The sequence below is a fragment of the Peromyscus californicus genome, unplaced genomic scaffold, assembly GCF_007827085.1.
Source record: "Peromyscus californicus insignis strain IS unplaced genomic scaffold, ASM782708v3 Scaffold_1__1_contigs__length_55948999, whole genome shotgun sequence".
Taxonomy (NCBI): domain Eukaryota; kingdom Metazoa; phylum Chordata; class Mammalia; order Rodentia; family Cricetidae; genus Peromyscus; species Peromyscus californicus.
In genome coordinates, this window is record NW_026294492.1 from 1,619,005 (window position 1) to 1,642,230 (window position 23,226).

The following is a 23,226-nucleotide window of genomic DNA, read 5'->3' on the forward strand; positions in this document are numbered from 1 at the left end:
TGTGTGTATGTGTATGTGTTTGTGTGGTGTGTATGTGTATGTGTATGTGTTTGTGTGGTGTGTGTGTGTGATTGTGTGGTGTGTGTGTGTGTGTATGTGTTTGTGTGTGTGTGGTGTGTATGTGTTTGTGTGGTGTGTGTGGTGTGTGTGTGGTGTGTGTGTGTGTGGTGTGTATGTGTTTGTGTGGTGTGTGTGGTGTGTGGGTGTGTGGTGTGTGTGTGTGGTGTGTATGTGTTTGTGTGGTGTGTGTGGTGTGTGTGTGTATATGGTGTGTGTGTGTGATGTGTGTGTGTTTGTGTGGTGTGTGTGTATGGTGTGTGTGCGTGTGTGTGTGTGTGTGTGTGTGTGTGTGTGTGGTGTATTGCTAATGACCCAAAATTTCACATGTGCTAGGTCAGCATTCCACCATTGGACTGTGCCCCAAGCTCTGTCTTACATGTTTCATTGTATCTTTGTTCCCTGATGGCTGTTTGCTAAGTTTAATCATCCACTGAGGGGCAAAAAGTCTTCACTGCGTGAATGTTCTCCCTTAAGCCTTCATGGCTTGTCTGCTCCTCTGAGTTTACTTCTTGGCAGTTTCTTCTTTCTACCCCTGTCCTGCCCAGTAGGGAGCCCATCCTAAATGAACCATTGACATGAGTCTCCAACCTTCCCAACCCCTCCAAACTTCCTGTGCTTTTATATGGTTATGCGTACTAACCATACACTTCTAGGCCTGGGGCTGACCACTGGAGCAGATACACCCTTAAAAGCCATCTCTCCCTCTTCAGAAGCCACCAGCGTCAATGGCACCTTGGTTAGGGGTGGAAGCTCATCTCCTCTCCCACGTTAGAATGTTGGCTCGCTCAATCTTTGGCAGTCTTGTGCAGGCAGCTGCATCTGCTGTGGGTTCGTGAATCCAACAGTCCCGCATGTCCAGAAGACATGGTTTTAGTCTGATCCTCCCTGAATTCTGGCTCCTACACATTCTGATTCCTCCTCAAAGATAGACCCGAAGCTTTGGGAGGGGTGATATATAGCTAGGTACCCCTCTCCTGGCACTTATTTTCTGCACTTGGATTAATTATGGGTTTTTCTGTTAACCATCATCCACTGCACAAAGGAATTTCTCAGATGAGGTCTAAGTGCTGTACTAATCTGCAAATATAGAGGGCAGCTTTATGGTATATCAATTTAGCAGGATAGTAGTAAGAGATCCTTTCCCTGAGACCTGTGAGTTCTTCAATCATGGAGTCTTGGTCAGACTTACAGTGAGAATCATGAGCTTCCTGTTGTGGGGTTATCCTTAGAGTCAATTGGAAAGCAGTTGGTTACCCCTCAACATTCACGTCACTATTGCATCTATGGGTAAATCTTGCTAAAACACTCATCATTGCAATTCTAAGGTAAGACTGCTGATGATTTCTCTCCCTCAGCAGCCTGAATATTACCTTATGGTACTGTGGAAACCAGCCGGCCAGGAGGGAGCTTCATAGTCAGTACTAACTTGATTTCTCCATGTCCTACTACCAAAGTATGTGGTGTCTTCAGCAATAGGTTCTGGTGGCAACCGAGAGCACTGACAACAACCTCCATTGTCTTGGAGGTTTCCAGGACACCCTGACAACAACACATGGGAACTCTTCCACCCCTGGCCCTTAGCTTTGTATTTGGGAACCCACAACTGTTGGAGGAACATTATCCTTTGTGCAGGGTAACACCAGTTAAACTCCTTTATATAACACACACACACACACACACACACACACACGCGCGCGCGCACACACACACACACACACAGAGGTTCATAAAATAGAATGGCTTTGAGAAGAAGAGCATCAATAGTGCAAGAACAATGCTGCCTAGAGAGGAGAGTGCCTCAGCCACATCCTCATAGGTCCAGGAATCTCAGTGCCTCTTCCAGAAACCCCCCAACCATGTGATGTCAGCAAGGTAGCCCCCATTTCACAGGCACTTGGCTCACAGAGCCAACACTTCCCTGGCTCAGGCTCAAAAGTTACACTGTGGGCCAATGTCTACTTTTGGCTTCTACATGCTCACATGCATACACTCTCTCACACACACAAACACGCACACACACAAAGGTCCATATAAATAAACAAACAAACAAATAAAGCTTATTGTAGGGCAAATCAGGAATTAGTTCAAAATCAAAAGTGTCTGCTTCCCAATGACATATGTAAAGAGCGTTCAAGTCAGCCTTAAACTCAGCCATGTCTATGTGTTTTTCCATGCTGTCTCACAGTCTTCACAACCCTATGAGAGAATCAACATGGAACAGGAAGTGGAGAGCATGTGGAGCTCCTGGGGTCAGGTGCTTCCCTAGGCCACAGATAGTGTGAAAAGCTTTAAGTTGTAGGTGATAGAAGGTGATTTTGTACAACCTGGAGGAGAAAGGGGGGCTGAATGGAGAAACAGATAATAACAGGATAGTTATTAGGAAAATTCTGGACTAACAGGACTAGAAGCTGGATCCCACTGGTCTTCAGGGAAATCAAGAAAAGGCCAATCTTGGGACCTTGGTGAAGACACTCTCATCAGGCTTTACCACTTCCAAGCATCTTTCTGTTGTGTTCCAGGGCAGACCCAGTGGAGCAAGATGCCAGGGTGGGGCCATCTCAGCTGTGTCTGCCATGATTAGAAGCATGGGACTAGGGCTTACCTCTAGGTCTCTTAAAGTTCAAGTCCTGTGACCATCAAGGTCTTGCAGCAGGACTTCATTATTATTATTATTATTATTATTATTATTATTATTATTATTATTATTTTATAGCTCACTTAACTTAGAGTGACTGTCATCACATGGAGTTGCTTATTCTTAACCAGAATGAAACCTTTCCAGTGCAAAAAAGTGACAAGTTTGATGAGTTTGGAGCCATCTCTTAGGGAGTCCTGTGGAGTGTTTTGTGCTTCTGCCCCATGGAGTCAAAGGAATGGTTTTGACCTGATGCCTCTAGCCAAGAGCCCAGGCTCACAGGCATCTGCTCCAGGAATGGGTGAGGCATGCGAGCGGGGTGTCCCAGATAATGAACTCATAGATATCAACTATGATTGGCCCACTTCTCTTTAATTCACCCTAACAATTCAGGACAAGTCCATTGTCAAGAAGTGCCAACTCCTGCAAAGGACATGACACCCAGGCTACATCCATCATGAAACTTCTTGTCAGATATCAGACCAATCTTTCTCCACCTGACAGGCCATGGAAGTGAGAGGGGTCTGCTGAAGAAATCAGGATGTGGTCTTCATGCCATGTTATGAGAAGGCAATGGAAGACACTGACCACATGCAAGGATCTGTGAGGATGAGCATGTGCGTTTCACAGCTGTGGAGCCCACTGGGCCTGTCATGGGATACAAAACAGAAAGATGCTCAGAGTAGAAAAGTGGTAAAAACTGGTCCATGGTGAAGCTCTGGGTACTCTGGACTTTCCCATAGAACAGTGGGACCCAGAATTCCTTCATAAACAATGTGGTGTATGCCTGTGCATGAGTGTGTATGGGACCTTCTTTTTATGACATAGGACAATAGAAGGCGGCCCTGGTTTCCTCACCTCCATTGTGCTTTTATGTAATCTTATTAGTTCACTTAATACTAGAGGAGTAAATCCAGAGATAAGTGAGATGTCATTTATCAGAGAGTGGGGATGAAGATGAGACAGGAAAAGGGATAGGCAGGAGGCAATTCTTGGCTGTGAATTAGGACGGGAACTTTTGCTTGGGCTAGTTCAGCTGGAGGAAGTGAGGCTAGTGCACATCTTATTGTGTCCACTCGCGAACTTCTCAAGGACCGCCCTTGCTGCCTGTTCCTCCCAAGTCTTCCTTCCCTGGGCGTCTTGATGAGGACATTTCTCCCTCCTCGCTGTCATTAAGGATGGACCCTGGGAGGAAGGAGAGATAGGATGCCAGCTCTGCCCCAGGATGCTAATGACACCAGCTGCACCTTTTCTTGGAGTCTTCTTGCAGAGGAGTAATGCTCACTCCTGCTGTCTGGCAGGAGGGGTCAGCCTGGCTCCTGTCCCAGCCTGCCCAAGCAGAAAAGATAAACTAGCTAACATGATCAGGCCAGCCACAGGCCCTGCAGCTCCCCAGAGAAGGTCAGGAGGGAGTGAAAAACCATTTCTATTCAGTCCTATGTGGTGCAGCCCGGTAATGCTTCTTTTCGTGGGTACCTGGCCATATAGAGCCTACATAATGGCAGCATATGATGAACCCTAAGAGCCTGAACACATGTATGAATATGCAGGGGTGTAAGGGTGTTTGTGTGTGTGTATGTGTGTGTTCTTGTATGTGGTGTGTAGGAATCTGACAGTGCCATATGGAAGGAACCTGAGCACAAGGAAAATATGAGGTCACTGCAGGAAAGTGTCCTTGGAGTCACATTATCCAGGACCCACTTTGCAACCTGCTCAAGCCTGGCACAGACGCAAATAGCCACATGGCAGCCACAGCTGCTGAAGAAGGGAGCTGCTGGCTTACTAGTGTGAGCTGGCTGCCCACTCCTCATCTCAGAAATGCTTGGCTACCTCCTCTGGCCACTGATCCAACTTGGGAGGGACCTGGATGTCTTAGGAGCAGACTAACCACCTAATTCACTTTGCATATGTTCCTTTTGGCTGGTACTGCCACCAACTGGTCCTAAACCAACCTGGTTTGATGTGGAGGTAAAGTGCACCAAGGTCGCCTGCACATGCTAGCAGTTTGCTGCTTGGCTGACCTGGCTAGCTCTTCATCTAGAGAGACAGTGGACTTCGCTGAAGTCACACATTGCCCCCCAAGCCCCACATGGGGCGAGTGGCTGGATCTTCAGGTATAATAGTTTCCTTTCAGTGACTTCAGCTTGTCAAGCAGTGGAGGAGACAGTAGGTGGAAATCACAGTAATTGGTGCAGTGACTCCAGCACACCTTCACTCTCCTAGAGCTTGTTACTTACTTTTAATTAGGGTGCTGGAAACAAGGGCTGATTTTATTCCTAAGAAACCAACAGCCAGCCTTTCAGTGACTATGAAAGGACAGTTGATATCAGGCAGTAGATAGAAATGCAGCTGTGTGGCCCTTGGGAATCGAAGGTGAGAGGATGGCCATAATCAGGCCACAGTGACCCTGTCTCAAAACAATAGGTAAGAGGAAAAGGAGAAAAAAGGGGAAGAAGGGGAGAATCTGGAAAAGAAGGAAGGGGTAAGAGGGTAGGAGGAGGAAGAAGAGAATGAGGAACAGGAGGAGGAAGAGAGTGGGGAAGTAAGCCAATGGTTCCGGACTCAACCAAGAAGAACTACATTAACTTAAGAAACTAGTAAAAACAGAGCCTATGACTCAGTAAATCTGCCTGTAGACAGGGCAGGTACCAGGACACCATGAGGTTCTCTGCCAACAGTCATCCCTACTGGTCTCTGACAGTCTTTTAGAGTACACTTAACCCCTCTTGCTACAACCACAGTTAATCCACAGAGCAGGAAAATATCGCCACAAAACTCCCCACAGCATGGGATTCTAGCAGCAGAAGGCTGCCTCAAGAGCCCTGGTAGAAACTCCCGAGGAAAGAGCAACTCTACTCACAGTTCTCTGACTCAGTGGACCTGCTGGGGTGGACCAGAGGGCAGCTGCTAGTCACTGGGACAAAGGAGGCAAGAGAGGTTTCTAACTCCCAGGATGCCAGGCAGTGGTAGCTAGCAGGCTTTCTTCCTAATAAAGGAAACCCAGACACTCAGGAAGAAGGTTTGTGCTCAGATGTCTGTACAAGTACTTGCCAGAGTGGAAAGAACTGGATGTGTTGCAGCCTGTTCCATGGTGAATTTGGTGAGGGCCACTGCTGACTGGACATGGAGGTGGCACTGGAGTAAAAGCACTCTGGCACTTGAGTTTTGGAAAACAGATATCAACCAGGTCTTTAAATGAAGACATAGTTTGGCCTAGGAGTGCCCTTCTGAGAATGTATTTCACAGCATAGGTGCATTCTTACAATACAGAAAAAATGTATATAAGCATGCTATTGGGTGTGTGCTACTAGACCATTGGGGAAGTCAGGAAAAATCCAGTCTAGATGTACCCTGATTACCTAAACTCTCAACTCTGCTCACATGTATTCCAACTCAAGAATTTGAGGCCATACTCAGCTGAAAATGGAAACACCCATATCCACAAAGAAAGAAACAGAGACACAGAGGGACAGAGACCGCATGGCTCAGACTTACTTGAAAAATTCCTTAGTGAAGTACCAAGTAGCTTTTTTGGGTTTTTTTACTACTTTGAATGGCAATTTGGATATTTCTTGAGAACACACACGCAGGCGTATCTTGGGCCGTCATGACCCTGCAGATTCTGAGCTGACCCGAGGTTATGCAGGTAGATTCTTTGATGGTCTTTGCAGAGGAGCTCAACCACTGAACACTGATGTCAAGGGCATAAGTCCACGAGAACTCCATGCTTCTCCCTCCTCATAATGTTGAATATTATAACTCAAAAATAAATAATACTAGGGCTGGGGCTGCAGCTCCATTGGCGGGGTGCTTGCCAGGCATGAAGCCCAAGGTTCAGTTGCTACCATCACACAAACTTAGAGTGTCATACCAGCACTTGAGAAGGGGACGATGGAGGATCAGAAACTCAAGCTCATTCCTGGATACAGAGTGAGTTTGAGGGCAGCCTGGGCTACATGAGACTTCAATTAAAAAAAACCTGTTAATTACACAGATGGTGTCCTGCTATGGACCTGATCCAACTTCATGGCTGATTTTTTTTTTTTTTTACCATATTTCTGTCATTCAGTATGCTCAAAAGTGACATCACCATGTCACTGCACTTATGTGTTTTCAGCTTTCTTTTTACTATTACAGGTAGAATTGATGTGCACACCTGTGCACAGTCTCTGAACGTACATGTTCTTTATGCACGTGAAAGCCTGTTCTGGTCTCTTGGGGGAAGCACCAAGCCATCGGATGGGCAGATTACATATATGGTGTTAAGAAAATGCCAAGCTACTTTCCAAAGAGGCTGCACGACTTTGCATTCCCAGCAATGGAGGATGCTGCCCCACACAGCAGGGATGGGAGCAGTGGCCTTTTCAGGTGTACAGGGGTCTTTTCAGTGTTCACAACTCTGTGGGTGTGAACAGTCTGTGAGCTCCCAGCATACCAACCACTCTACTGAAGTCATGCAAACCTCCAGTACTTTCCACTTTGTCACAGACCTGGACAGTACTGTGGACAGAACCTGAAGAGTATCTCACCTGTGTTTCCTAGAGAGTTCTGTTCATTGATTTTAGATAATATTTCAAATGTTGTGCCCTATCTAGGCAGCGTTGCTGGATGCTGTTTCAATAAAATTGGCAAGGAATAGCTATGGCAACATTTATATTTAAACTTTATTAAAATGTACAGGATTTATATTTAACCTTCATTAACATGGAAGCTGGAAGCTGGTAACTGCACAAAGATGGCAGGCTGTGATTTGAGGTCCCTTCTTTCTGGGAGTTTGTGGTGTGATGAAGGGTTTGGAGAAGAAGCTGCATAGTCTAGGCTCTTTATGTTGGAGGTCTCTAAATAAACAGAATGGGTCTCCGACGTGCCTATAACCAGGCACATGCACACACAGGCAGAGTTTAACAGGAGGAGGGTGTCCCCCAAGCTGATGGGGCAGTGAGGAGCCAGTGTACACCTCAGGGGCTTGGCACTACCCACAACCACACACTCCACCTCTGCTTGATGATAACCCTGTGCCTTACTCACCCAGGCTGCATCTTCTGTTGCCTGGAAGGGATATGAGAATTAGGTCAAAGCTTCCCACCCTGAGTAGATGCTGGTTGTACATAACAGTCACCGAAAGGCAAGGAACTGTATGTGGTGCTCACACCGTCTGGACCAAAGCCTGGGGTGAACACTCGGTGATGGAACAATGCCAGGAGATGGGAGTGAGTTCTATGTTTCCTCTAATCCTACATCATGGTAAAGAATTGAGTCCCTATCAAGTCTTCACCTTTCCCTGAGTGGAAACCTCCTGGATGAGACGACTTCCTTTCTTGCATCCTGGGGATCTCATGATATAAACAGATTTCTGACTGGCACCCCAAATGAGAGAGGAAATCCATTTCAGGGACAAAGAATCAGAACAACAAATGTCGACATGAGGATGTGAGCTGCTTAACTGGTACCATCTCATCCTCATAAGCTGGGCAGCTGTGGTCAAAGGGTGTGACTGTAGCCGGAGGCTTTTCTGCGTCCCACCTGGTCCCAGAGCTACTTATAAAATAATTACTCAGAGGCTTAATATTATTTATAAATGCATGACATGTTGCTCAGGCTTATTACTAACTAGCTCTTACAACTTAAATTAACCAATTTCTATTAATCTATTTATTGCCACGTGGCCATAGTGTTACCAGTCTGCTACCATCTTGCTCCTTGGGCAGCTGGATGGCTTCTTTCTCTCTGCCCTTCTTTCTCCCTGTATTCAGTTTGGCTTTCCCACCTAGATTTATTCTGCCCTGCCATAGGCCAAAGCAGCTTTATTCATCGACCAATAAAAGCAACACATATCTGCAGCACACAGAAGGACACCCCACACCATGTGACCTCTGAGCTACAGCTGTGGAGCCAACACTGTGATGGTTTCCATGTCTGTGATGAGGGTCCAAAGTTCAGGTGCCGCATAAGTGCCTGGCCTGATATGTCTACCAGGCAGCCAGGTGTGTGTATATTCCAAGCCCCCAGATTTCCAGCAGTGACATCACACTTGCTCCTCCCAGGGCACAGCAGCCCTGGTATACCTCCAGTTCTCAAATACTACCTCATTCATTTCTCTGGGGCTCTGCAGAGAGCCAAGCTAGAAGACTCAGCCACAGGAACAGACATCAACTAGATCAGCCATCATCCATCAACAGGCCAACACTGAGTAAGTACACCTACTGAATGAGCACCATGTCAGCCCTAGTAGGTGCTCAGAAGGGTGGTCACAGAAGACCCCCACCATCAAACTTGAAAAACTGCTCACATAAGTAAAAGGGTTTCTTGCTAGACAATTATTTACCTATTACAATAAAGCAGAACTGAGATGGAATTTGTTATTTAAGGTGGCCTTCGAATGAATCTTTTGTGTACAATAAATATGTTCACATCAGCAAAGTAACTTCACAGACTATTCTGAAATATGGAAATACTCTTGATAAGAAGGGTCCAGGCCAAAAAAGTATCCATTAGAGAAGTTTTGACAGTTAGATCCAAACTAGGTGCCTGGGGAGATGGGTGGGTGGGTAAAGTGTTTAAGTGTTTGCCATGAAAGCATGAGAACCAGGATTTGGGTCCCCAGAACCACATAAATACTGAATGTTCACGGCAGTCTGCCTAACATCCCAATGCTTGAGAGGTCAGCTAGATTATCCTAAGCAGTAACCTCTCAGTTCAGGTGAGAGATCCCGGGCTGGTACATAATATGAAGAGCCATCAAAAAAAAAAAAAAAGACAAGATCAAACTCTGGCCTTCACACACTAACAAGCACCCACAATACACATGCTCACACATGAGACTATGCACACACACACCACACCACATTTTACATAAAAAAAAGAACTCTAAACTAGACATAGTGATTCACAAAGACCAGCGTCATCCGGGGGGTTGAATGGAGCTGGCTGCCTCACACGAGTCTCCGTTTGTGTGTGTCCCTGGGGGAAAGACTCAGAAGTAGTTGCTGGTAGTTCTGAAAATTAATGGATGATTTTAGCCCACGGGGAAACACCGAGGCAGCCTCTCCCAGCATCTACTTGGCATTTACTCTTCCAAGTGACAGCCTTTCTCCATATTTCCTTCTTGTAATTGTTCGGAAGATACAAAGCAGCGAGCCCGGCACCGTCAGTGCTGTAAACAGCCTGGTGTGATGGGAAGCGAGCCACCCTGGCCACTGATCCATACACAGCTGTGTTCTGAATGGGGATTCTCCTTGCATCTGCATCCTGCTTGACAGCGTATGGCAGTTTTTTTGTATCCAGAATTGCCCTTGAAATGCCATCACCCCCACTAAATGAGCAGAACAGAAAACATCAAGGGTCCTCGGCTGAGAAGAGTGTTCAGGGCCGGGAGTTGAGCATTCTTTGCTTCTCCCACACGGAAACCATCTTTGCACATTGGTTAATGTAACTCAGGTTGGCCCATTGCCATCCCGAGCATAAAACTTGTTCCAGGGATAAGACTCGTGGTTCTCCCAATTTCTTGGGCTGGAGTTACCCTTGGCACCAAGTCCAACATACGTCCCAGTGCAGCCCCCATATCAAGGACCCATGGTTGAGGGACAGCCTCACGGTATAGATAACAGAAATATGTCCTTCCTGTTCTTAGTGAATAGGTGTTGGAGAAGCCTAGAGGGGTGTGACCTGCTAGACAGATGTGGTTGGGCTGGCCGTAAGGTCAGGGTGGGGGAAGGCATGATGAAGGCATGCCAGATTTAAGGTGACCCATCTCTTCTGGTCAGTTAGTGACAGTACCCATGGCAGGGACCTGATTCTTATCCCACACTGGATTGTCCTGTCCTTCCCAGCCTGTCCTCTCAGCCACCTTCTATGCAAGTGTCCTCCTGGTGCTGATAGCACAGGAGTCCTATGTGTCCAGTTTCACATACCAGCCAAACAAGGACACCAGAGCCACCTTGAAAGCTGTCTTTACCTTTCTGCCTCTCACTTCCTTCTGAAGTTGCTCTGTCTCCTGGGTATTTGCAGATGCCCCTCTGATTCCTGGAATGAGCATGTTGAGCTCTTTGTCCACTGGCTAATTTATGACTTGATCAGCGAAAGGGAGGGATGGAGGCTCGCGGCAAGGCTGTAGCAAGAAGTCCTGTATCTATTCCCTCCTGTTTCCGCCCCTCCCCCCTCTCAACCCACACTGACATATTGGCATATAACCTTTCTTCCTTCTGCCTGCCCCTGGTGTGGAATTCCTCAGAAAGCCTCCCCACCCCCACCCCCTGTGTGTGTGTGTGTGTGTGTGTGTGTGTGTGTGTGTGTGTGTGTGTGTGTGTGTGTGTGAGAGAGAGAGAGAGAGAGAGAGAATGGGTGCGTGCTTGTGTGTGGGTATGCATGCATGTGTATGGAGGTCAGCATACAATCTTAGGTGTTGGTCCTCAGAATGCCAACCACTTATTATTTTAAAGGCTAACTTTTATTCACATGTGTGAGTAGTCTCTGTGTCAGTACCTGCCATGCATGTGTAGGTACTTGAAGAGGTCTAAAGAGGGCATTGGATTACCTGGAGCTAGACTTAGAGGCCATTGTGAGTCACTCAATGAGAATGCTGGGGAACAGAACTCAGCCCTCTGGAAGAGTAGCCAATGTTCTTTAACTGCTAATTATAAATTATGTTTGGGAATAGCCTGAACCACATAGCAAGATCCTGTTACAAAAATGAAACAAAATACTGCCATCCTATTTGTCTACTAGACTCCCCTATGAAATGTGAAGAAATTCCTTGTTGGGTAACTACCAAGCCCAACAAGGTCCTGGGGAAGAAAGATCAGTGGGAGATAGAGAGGAAGGAAAAAGGACACAATGCCAGACACAGGAGGAAGGGAAAAGAAACATGACCTTCCACTCACCAACTACTCACCATGAATAGACTTTATCCTAGGAGTTTACTAATGTCACCTGATTTAAACTTAGGGACATCTTTCCAACAGGTGTGGCCATATACCTCTATAGGTGAGGGGACCTAAGTCCATAGGCTTAAGTAGTTATTACCTACGGTGGTACACACTGGGTGGGCTGCCAGTCTCACTGTCCTGAAGAACACTGAGAATGCAAATGTCATCCCAGGCCTAACGCCTCTGTTGATAAATGTTTCAGAGACTCTCTGACTGGGTGCATATCAGTGTCACAGGAAACTCAAGGCACACAGCCTCATGGGAAATGTACCCAGTGGATGGGGATATCTGAGTGGCAAGGAGCCTTTTGTATACATTCATATGCACAGTACAGAAAGCTGCCACAGTACTCAGACCGTTTGAACAACTACAGCTCTTTCAGAAGCCCAATTAGATTTAGGTCTAATTATGGACAGAAAATGTGGTCAGCAAATGCATTTTCAAGCACTAACTACAAAGCCAACCCCAAATGTCTTCCATGCTCCACCAACCCCTCTGGCCTGATTTCTCATATCATGAACTGAGGCCCTTGAGTCAAATTGTCTGATGCAAATATCCCTGACCCGCGGCTCTTACTGACACACTGACTCATCTGGAGTCACTCTGGTGTTATTTCCTGGACATGACTTACTAAGATGAGACATGCGTGTGTGGATACTGGAAAAGAGGGAGGAGAAGGCAGATGTTTTAAGACCAGTGGTGCATGGGCAGGCTGATGCGTCCTTGGGGAGACTGCAGGGCTTGTATCAGAGGCCGTGTGAAGCAAGACCAACATGGAGACTGGGGAGGGGAAAACTAATGAGGATCCTGAAAAGGACACATTGCCTGGAGGTCATTTAGTCTCATCAACTTCAGGAGAGCAGAGGCAGGCAACAGGGGATAACTTGACATCCTCCAGACACCATCATTCCAACACCTCTTAGAACTCTGACAGAGGCTGTTTGCTTGGTAAGGGTTAGGAAGGTAGCCTTGGAGCTCTCTCTCTGTCTCTGTCTCTGTCTCTCTCTGTCTCTGTGTCTCTGTCTCTCTCTGTCTCTGTGTCTCTGTCTCTGTCTCTCTGTCTGTCTCTCTCTCTCTCTCTCTCTCTCTCTCTCTCTCTCTCTCTCTGTCTCTGTCTCTCTCTCTCTCTCTCTAGGGTTCCTGAGACTGTGAAGCTCATGGTCTAGGGTCCAGGATCCCACCTGGAACTGGGAGTCAGTCACATGGGTTGCACACTTCATCGAGATTCTCACAAGGCCTTGATTCTTCAGTTGTGCTTTACGGATAAATCAACACCAAGCTGTGCAGCTACACAGAGACAGCCATTGCCCCCATAAAATGGAGGAGAGGTCAGCCTTCCCTTCTGTCTACCTGGCACCATGGGAACAAGCAGTCTGAAGCCACCCTTACATCCCACCCAAATCCCAGAGGACAGGATGAAGGGACAAAGGAAGAGCATTGACCTGCAGGGGCTTCCAGGGTGGGACTGCAGATTTAGGAGCTGGAGGGCGATCACAGACAGCTCTTGCCTCCAGGCCATGGTGTGAAGGAGAAACTGAAGTTCTCAGGAGGGCATTCCAGGTTGGTCCAGACCCCTAGTAACCCCTGAGGACCTTACAGCTTGGCCTTGACATGCCCAAGTGTCGAAATAATAAATAACTACCCCTTAAGAGTTGGCTAGGAATCCTTTCCCTCTCCTAAGCCCCTGGTGTAGACTGTGCTCAGGGCGGCAGCAGTCTCTGGCCAGGGCATCCCCCTACATGACAGAGCCTATTCAGCAGCCTCTGGAAGTATTCTCCGGCTGCTCTGGAAGATGGCAGCTGGCTGTGCAGGCCCTGCCTGCCCTTACCCTACATTCTCTGCCATCAATCACAGCTGCAGCCCTTCACCCATGTGAGTGCTTGCTGCTTTTTTTTTTTTTTTTTTTTTTTTTTTTTGACAGAAAAAGAACACTGTTGCCACCCATAGCAAATTAAAATTAAGTGCAAAGTTATTTCCGGGTCAGTTGAGCACAGCAGGTCACCAGATTTCCATTGCTCTCAGAGAACAGAGGAGATATTTCTCAGCCTGTATATTCTTGGATCCTGTGAATTGCCCACAGAAAGACAAAATATCCGGATTTGCGCCTTTGTGGTTTATAAAGTACTTTGTACCAGAGCTCAGACTACAGATCACAGTGAGACATTAAATATCTCAACAAAATCAGCCTAAGAATCAAAACTGTAAGAAGCAGCCCTACTCAGTTCACATGGGTTAGTGAGTCATTTTGCTTCTCAAACGTTATGCACAGGGCTATCCTGGGAATGCCATTAAAACCCAAATTCTGACTCAAGAGGTATAAGATTGAGCCCATGATTCTGTGTGTCTAACTTCCCGGCTCAAGACTCCACATCCCATCAGAGCATCCAAACCCAGCACTCAGTTCTTAGTAAACAGTGATCTAGGGACAAGTTCTCATCTTTAAGGGTTTGTAAAGGAAAGAAAAGCCACACAGCTTGGCCCTTATGCGGTTTGCACAGAATCCAATCTTTATAGGCTGGTCATTCATAATGATAATCCTCTGACTTCTAGATGACAATGATATTCATCATCAGAGGGTCACATCTGAAGGAGTGGAGTGTTAGCAACCTGCTCTAGGCTCCATTCTTCTCACTCCAAAGTCAAGCATGTGTCAAGCCAATAAAAAGGATTACGCATTGGGAATAACTGAGCAGTCATGATAAAGATGCACATGTGCCTGGGAGTGTGTGTCTATGCATATGTGCATGTGTACACATATATGTGTATCTGTGTTTATGTATATATGTATCTGTATGTGTCTGTATGTATGTGTCTGTATGTATCTGTATGTGTGTATGATGTGTGTGTGTGTGTGCGCGTGTGTGTGTGTGTGTGTGTATGTGTAAGCATGTATACATCTGGTCCATGCTCCCTCTCTCACAAATTGCCCTCATAAAGAGGAGGAGTAGGAGGCTTTGCCTTTGCCCTGGAGGAGGTGGGAATAGGGGGTGGGCTGGAGGGAAGGTGAGGGGGGTGGGAGGGGGGAGAACAAGGGAATCCGTGACTGATATGTAGAACTGAACTGTATTGCAAAATAAATTTAAAAAAAAAAAATTAAAAAAAGAGGAGGAATAACTACCCTAAGCTGAATATATCAGGGTTGGACTGTAGAGGTGACACCTGTTTAGAAATGTCAGTATCAAGTGTACACACACACACACACAACCACACACCACACAATACACATACAAACACAAACAGAGAGAGAGAGAGAGAGAGAGAGAGAGAGAGAGAGAGAGAGAGAGAGAGAGAGGAGCCAGCAAAGAAAAACACTGGATTGATAAGGATACAGACACATGCCTAAATCAATGGAATGGAGGTAGTAGTAGAGAGATAAATACCATCAAAGACAAAACCTGGATGAGTGACGAGACAATTTTGTTCAGGACACTGTAATAAGGAGAGACTCCACATCCAAAAGTCGATGTCTCAGTGGGATGTGTTCTTCTCAGAGAGACCTGGAATGGCTACAGGTGGTGGTCTGGCGTATGCTGCCTTACAGTCAGGGGCCTCAGTGATGAGAGGGGCTGTGTCTCTGTCACCAATTTCATTCTAACCTTATGTCATCACTTGTGAGACATCACGGTGAGGGTCAGGGCCTGGCCCGTCTGCAGGGTTAGAAGAAGGGAAGAGGTTAGTGAAGAGACTGATCCCTGTTGGCACAAGGCGGGCACCCTGGACCTCTCCTGGAGTCACAGAAGAGTGGAGAGTGGTTGCCCTCCATATGGGTGTGGCCACTTCCAGATCCACAAATATGAGTCCCTGCAGTGGACAGATATGCATTTGTGTGTATCGGTCATTTTAACCTCAACAGTTCATTTCAGATGAATAAAAAAATGAGGCATAGAGAAGTCACATGGCTAAATCTGACACAGAACTGTCTACGTCAGAGATAGGAGCTGGTGTGAGTCTCCATGGAGGGCCACACCCTCGAAGGCTCAATCTGGTACCAGGCAGGGGTCCCACTGTTACTGACATTCCTAACAGGTGTCACCACTACCGTCCAACCCTGAAGTTCCCAGCCTAGAGCAGTTTTTCTCTTTCTTTGTGAGGGTAGTTTGAGGGGGAAAGAGGCCTTGGACTAGTTGTGACACCTAAGCAACTTAGTTCAAAATGTAAGTTAGAAAAGGGAGATTGAAAAGATATAAATGACCCTTTCTCTCAAACTGATCCACACAAGTGAGCAGAGGAATCAGAGCCCCTCAGTGGTGAAGGCAACTCAGCCCTGGAAAGCACTCATCAGCAGTCCTCTGTCCCTCCCCAACCTGCCTCAGGAGACTCCACATCTGGAACACAGGAGCTGAATCAGGGACACTGGGAGTACGGGCTATTGTCAAGTCCTGACCTGGGTCAGAGGTCACTGTCACTTGGGTGCACAGGCAGCAGCTGCTGACATCTTCTGTCCTGATAGGTCTCCAGCCCCAACCCAACCTTATCTCCTTTAACTGCAGTTTTCTCTGATGCAGTCTGCCATCTCTGATGGGCTACTTCCTTGGTGCCATCATGGGGTGGGCGGGCGCCGGACACAGCTGCCTTCTGGCTCCTTTGGAGAGTGTGTAGTAGCCCAAGGGCTTGCCTTTCATCCATTCCCCCAAACCACCCTTCCTGGACATTGCTCACACTCAGGTATTGTGTAGAATGAGGACTTTTTCCCCTTGAGATTGCCACCCCCAAGGCTGCTCCTTAGAAAACGGGGTGGAATTGTGGATGCAGAATTGTCCCTGTCAATGTCACGACCACCTACAAACCCCCCAGTGCTCACATGAGTGTCTCAGAGCGGCTCCTCGTCCTTTCCCATGGATCCAGGTGGTGTCTGAATTCCAATTTTGCTTCCTCCAGCACAGTGGTAAGTTTCTCCGTGACATTTATAAAATAATCACTCAGAGGCTTAACATTCTTTACAAACTGTATGGCCTAGGGCAGGCTTCCTGCTAGCTAGCTCTTTCATCTTAAATGAACCCATTTCTATTCATCTGTGTTTTGTCACATGGCCATGGCGTTACCAGTCTGCTGGCATCTTGCTGCTCCTTGGTCAGCAGCTGGTGTCTCCCCCTACTCTCCTTTCTTCTCTCCATATCTCTGCCTGGATTTCCCGCCTGCCTCTAAGCTGCCTTGCCATAGGCCAAAACAGATTTATTTATTAGCCAATGGAAGCAACACATATTCACAGCATACAGAAAGACATCCCACAGCACTCCAGCCCCCCTCTTCATCCTCCCAATTGGCAGCACCACTGTACACTTTTCAGTGGGAAAGTAGCTCTTAGGAAACAAACTTCTCTCTGCCTTCCAGCTCTTGGTTAGGTCCCTAAGACTTGGCAAGTTTGTTGTTGTTGTTGTTGTTTTTAATCTTTCACAATAAAAGCTCATCTTTTTCCTTCTTAAAGTTTCATTCAACACAATTGTCTCTTCCAGACTTCCAGATAGATCTGCTCACCACAGATGTGGACTCACCTCTGTGAGACATGCTGTTCACTTTCAAAAACATGTGGTAGTGGTTGCCTCTCTGCCTGTGGTGGTTGGAGGGACAGAGCTGGCCATTGCCTTGCCTGTGTGCTAAATATCATTCCTGTAGAGGTGGGTTTTCTCATTCTGGTCTCCAAAGCGATGCTTTTCTATGTACTGTGTGTGTGAACATGACGGAGAGGCCTGCTGAAGTGTGCACTGTGGAACTTCCCCACATAGCCTGTCTGGAGGATTCCACCTTCAGGATCATGTTGAGATGATGTGCTGAGGGCCTGAAGGACCTCCTTGGGTAAGTTTTCCAGGTAAAGAGTTCAGGGGGAAGATGACATCTTACACAGTGTGGTGGTCATTGCTGGTCGTCAACTAGACAGGCTCTAGAATCTCCTAAGAGACAAACCTTGTCTGTGAAGGAGGGTTCAAGATTGGGTTTGTTAAGACTCCCCGAGCTTGTTTTTAGATTCCACTCATGAGACACCTGTCTTTCTGTTTGGCTAATGTTTCACACATGTTCCCTACTCTAATCCATGTTGCTGAAGACATGTCCTTCTCTTTAAGGCTGAATGACAGTTCATTGTGTAGTCACACCACATTTTCTTTATCTGTTCACCTGTGGGTGGACCTTAGGTTATTCACACCTCTGTGCTTCTGCAAATAATTCTACAATGAACATGGTGAGCAGAGATGTCTCTGAGACACTGACTTCATTTCCTTCAGATAATTACCCAGGAGTGAGATTGCTGGATCAAATTATAGCCTTATTTTAGTGTGTGTGCATGAATGTGTGCTTCCAAACACACATGCAAGCTTCTATGATCTGTTCATCTTTGCAATTTCAGTTTTTAATTTGTTAAGTACTTTATATACGCTTGTAATAGAGACTGTATGAGAACTCCAGCACCCACAAACCTCAGGGACACACATGCTCCTCCTTGCTTTTCCCACATCCTTTAGATTTGTCAACTGTAGGTTGACTGTTGTAATATAGCCTGCAGAAGTTCTGCAGCCCTAAGTTGAGACTGTTTTTTTTTTTTCTTTGAGATTTGCTTCTTCTAGTAACCAAGGGAATACTCATACCTGGGACCACTGCTGTTTAGGTTGCATATACTTTGACAATATACAGGTATCAATCCTCCCCCAACACCACACACATGCATGTGCATGCGCGCGTGCACACACATACACACACACACACACACACACACACACACACACACACACACACACACACACACACAATAGGCAGTCCCTTCACTCCTGAGTGCTGTCTTGAGATCATAGCTTTGTGATACATTCTGATAGTTGTGTAAGGTACTTGTTGCATGGAACCACACTCTACTCCTGAGCTGTATGCTCCATGTGAGCTATGCTTTATGAGGAGGAGGCCATCCTGGCTCCTGGACAGTCACTGGGTGAGGCACACCCAGGATCCCTGAGGAGCCCCCAGCTTTACAATTTCACGAGGCTTCCCTAACATCAATATCCCATTTCATTAGCTATACAACATAGGCCTGATGCTTTCCTGGTGGTTCCTGCTGTCCCAGCCTCAGAACTGGGGACTGATCCTTCCAACCAAAGCTGGACACTATGACTAGGAGACAAATCACAGTGTAACCACTGATCTCTAGCAGTGGGAGAGTGTAGTGCTCATTTCTATGTCCCAGAGTTCCCATATTTCAGCTGGCCCAAAATGAGATGCTCAACAAAACCCAGGTAGATTTAATGCTACACCCTTGTGCCTTCAGCAACAGGAACTGCAGGTCTCACCATGTTGGTCAACAAAGCTACCTGCCTGTCACTAAAGGCACCTCCCAGGACATAGTTCCTCAGTTCCAGGAAATCATGGCCCTGTCCAGCACAGAGCAAGCAGCACTTGTTCTGGCCCATCTTTCACAAGTCTTACTTGTGGCTCTAAAACATTCCTTATTTCTGGTCCTGGGGATTACTAGATCACTGAGCAGGGACAGGATGGTGGACAGAGAGTCTGTCTACAACTTGAGAGCAAGGGGTACATGCCTGTGCTTTAAAACAAATCACTTTGGCACTTGTTCAAGGGCAGATCACGGTTACAGAACACTGAGCTGAGCAAGGAGGGGATGGTTTGTACACACAGCATCTTAATATCTAATCAGTGGGGAGCTGAGGAGACCCTGCTACGCTTGCTTCATGTCTGGCTGACTCTGTTCCCAAGGCAGTCCTTCCCAGGTAACCTCCTCAGCTGCAGAAATGTGGCCTTTCAGACCCTCTGAAAGGTGGAACTTCCCAGCTACCTTAGGCAAGGGACCGGCAGTGACTTTAACAGACCTGGAGGGCTATCCACTCATGAGTGGGTTCTAGGTCACAGGGGCAGATGACTGAACCTTGCCCCAGGCACCTTGAGGGTTTTTACTTCTCATGTTCAGGGGTCCACTTTGGCCAGTGCTTGTGAACATTTGAGCATTTCCTGTGTAGACCCTCAACCCCACTGCTAAGCGCTCAGTGTCAAGAGAGGCTGTAGATGAAATTCTAAACAGTCTTATTTACTAAGAAACATAGAGCCAAACACAGAGGAAATAGCCAAAGAGATCAGAGCAATAGCCACGACTACCTTTAGCTTACCACCAGCAATAGCTTCCCCGAAGAGAGAGACCTCTTCCTGCCTAACCTGCGCTTTTATTGCTTTCCTGTTCTGCCTTCTCATTAGCTCTAAGCCCAGCCACATGACTTCCTCATCACTGCCTGTCTATATAGACCTCCAGGTCTCTATGGTTGGTACTGGGATTAAAGGCTCCTGTTACCACATTTGGCTGTGTCCTTGACCACACACAGAGACTTTGCCTGCCATGTGATTGGATTAAGGGCATGTGCTACCACCGCCTGACTCTGCTTATGTCTTGCTTTGACCTCTAATCTCCAGGCAACTTTATTTATTAACATACAAGTAAAATCACATTTCAGCACAAATAAAATATCACCATAAGAGGCTCTTTCTACAATGCGCCAGTGTATCCAGTGGCTACCCCGACTCACCTAGGAGGTCACTCAGCAGGAACAGTGGGTAGGTAAGGCAGGTAGGCAGGTGAGGCTGACCAGATTACCTTGACCTGACCCAAGTCACTTCCCCCTAAGCCTATGCCAGTGGGACCTAGCAGCAGAGATACTGCCAACTAAAAGATGTCTAGAGGCAGCAGGGAGGGAGAACGGAGGCTGGAAGAACGCTAAGAAGACTCTCCAGAGATCTGGCCTTTCCCATGGGGACAGGTATCTGCAGAGGTTCTGGGAGCCTCAGTCAAAGCTCAGTCTGCTCAAAGCTCACCGTACGGTTGGTTGCTGCTCACCAGGCAGGACTGCTGGTGGCGGTGACCTTGAGGGGAGTACTTCCCTTGGAGACCTTACTCCACCATCTCCAGGTACGTGACCTTTGACCTTAGGGAAGAGTTACTGAAATTCAGTCCCATCTAAGCACAGCACTGGTGAGATCACCATGATGTTCTCGGGACTACTGTGCCCAAGAAGGGCAGCACTTGTCACCGCTGCTCTGTAGTGTGGAGGCTGCTGGGAGAGACCGATGTCCTGCATACCTTTTCATCCCCTCGGGAGTGCCATGTACAGTCTGGTGAGGTTCTCTGGGCCCACCCGTATTATTCTTACTCAGGCTCAGGGTTAGAGTTAGGGTCAGTCAAACTGGGAGCCTGACTCCAGGGTGACCACACAAAGCCCTTCTGATCTCCCCACTTCCCACGACTTTTGTATGGCCAGTTCTTTCTCCTTCTGGCTATATCCTCTGCGTTCCTTCCATTCCCATCTCTGAACTTATTTCTCATATGGAAGAGAAAAAAAAAAATCACAGAGCTTGATAGGGTACTTACTGATTCCTGTGCTCTGCCATCTCTTTACTGCCAGGGGTGAGGAGAGAGCAAAGAGCAGGCGCACGGTATTGCACGTGGCCATCTAAACACAGGCAGTGCTGAGGCTCCGATTTTAGAGATGATTGCACTTTGCTAGCTGCTAAGCTGCAGCCACACCTGGATGGTAATCAGACCGTGGGCGTGCAGTTAGGGAGCTCCACTCCGTGATTGGTGCTGATTGCCACCCCTACTGTGCCCTCTCCAAGCTTATCTCTTCACCTCTTTTTCCATAACCCTGGAGCTAGGGTGCAAATACGTTGAATACTTACACACCTGATAAGATGCATTCCTACCTGAGACATGTCCCTACCTACTACATGAGGTGACGGATTTTTAAGCAAATGTGAGTACCACACACATACCCAGAGACAGGGTTACACATAGATAAACAAAGCGACAAACACTGACATTGGCAGGACCGACATTCGCATACTCCCGGAAGTGATCTGTGAGTCAGACAGGAGGTGCTGTGGACTAAACTGTGTCCCTCAAATCCATATTCTGAAATACTCACCCCTGATGTGGCTGGATATGGAGCTGGAGGTTAAGTGCAGCCGCGGGGTAACCCTGATCCAGTATGAGTAGCTCTTTGCAGCGGAAACCGTGCAGCGTGAGGATGCATGGAAGATACATTGAAGTAGAAATGCCATCTGGGAGCTATGGGGAAGTCTCAAGGGAGCTCCTCCTGACAGCACCTGGGACTTGGACTTCCATCTTCCAAGTTATAAGGGAATTCCTGCCTGCTGTGTGAGCCACCCAGCCTGTGAGATCTGTTGGGAGCCTGAGATAACAAACAGGAGGTCTGCTTCCTGGGCTAGGATGTAGACATAACAGGATGCACTATCCAGCTGAAGGACAAGAGGGCAGCTGATTGGAGGAAGTCATGCCTCCACATGAAGGGTCACATCTGTTCAGTGCAGAGGCCTCCATCATCTCCGGGAAGCTGGGAGCCCAGATGGATAAAGCCTGAGCAGGGACCAGTGTGGTAGTTAATATTATTGTCAAATGGACAGGATTTGGGAGATAAACTAGTGGGCATGTCTGTGAGGGAATTCCTAGATGGGTTTTTTGATATATAAAGATCTACCCTAAAGGTAGATGGCACCATCCCCATGGACTGGAGTCCCAGACTGAATGGACAGAACAAGGTGAGCTGAGCACAAGTACCCATCACTCTCTGCTTCCCGACTGCAAAGGTGATGTAATCCGTGGTCCCTGTCTTCTCCACTATGATGGACTATATCATCCTGAGCTGAAGCCAAAACAAGCCCTTCCTTCTTCAAGTTGTTCTTGACAGATATGTTTGTCACAATAGCAAGAAAATAAATTAATACAACCAGACAGTAAGTAAGGTCTCCGGGAAAGCTGGTGGACAGTCTGTGTGGCTTTCCTGAAGGTGATGGGGGTCACTGATATCCTCTCAGGTCTCCCAGAGGTCACTTGGAAGTAGGGGACCTGGAACAGAGTTGAGTTGAGAAAGGCATTTGGGGGTGCTCTATGCCTGGCTGGAGTGAGGGTTCTCCTCTGAAACCCTCAAAGCAGTGCTGGGTCTCAGGCCACCCTATTCAGCAGGAGAGCACCTACTCACAGGGCATCATAACAGGGAGCTTTTACATCTTTATAAGGAGTTAGGAAAAAGATGAGTTATTATAAAAACTAATAAAAATGTCTTTTTTAAAAGACCCAACTATGTTTTATTCAAATGAGTTTTTAAAGTTTTCAGTCATTAATTCAACATTCAGGTTATTTTTAATAACTTTGTGAACCCCCTGCTATTTTATCAAAGGCAGTATGGGGGAAGGATGGGTGAGCAGTTTTGTTTATCCACAGATGAAAATCAGGAGCATGTATTGGGCTCAATTTCCTGCCAATTTTCAGCTTATTTATAAATAAGTTGGCATAGTTCTGTATATGAGGCTCCGTATTTGTCTTCTATAACATTCTGTAATTCATAATGAAATCTCGGGGTATGGGGACTCTGGAGTAGAGAAGAGAAGGGCTAAGAATAAGAATGTGGGGCCACCTGAGTGACATGGGAAGGGCCCTAAAGTTGGAGACTTCAGTCTCCCAAGCTGCGGTGGAGATCTTCACAATGCAGAGTCTGGAACCCAGCCAAGATGGGGGGGGGCAGGATGCTCGGTGGCACTTGTCACTCTGAAGGTAGGGGTTCAAGGCAGGGTGTACACTGACCCCAGAGCCAAAGAGGAGGAGAAGGGATG

General features: G+C 47.1%; 1 long non-coding RNA gene across 1 annotated transcript in view; it reads right to left on the bottom strand.

Annotated features, from left to right (window-relative positions):
* The window catches only part of LOC128115252 (uncharacterized), a 154,044-nt gene extending 132,712 nt beyond the window's left edge, over nt 1-21,332 (bottom strand). Inside the window, exon 1 of the long non-coding RNA XR_008220048.1 lies at nt 20,969-21,332. This is a non-coding gene — a long non-coding RNA (uncharacterized LOC128115252). The remainder of the gene's footprint in view (nt 1-20,968) is intronic.
* Nucleotides 21,333-23,226: the final 1,894 nt, after the last annotated feature.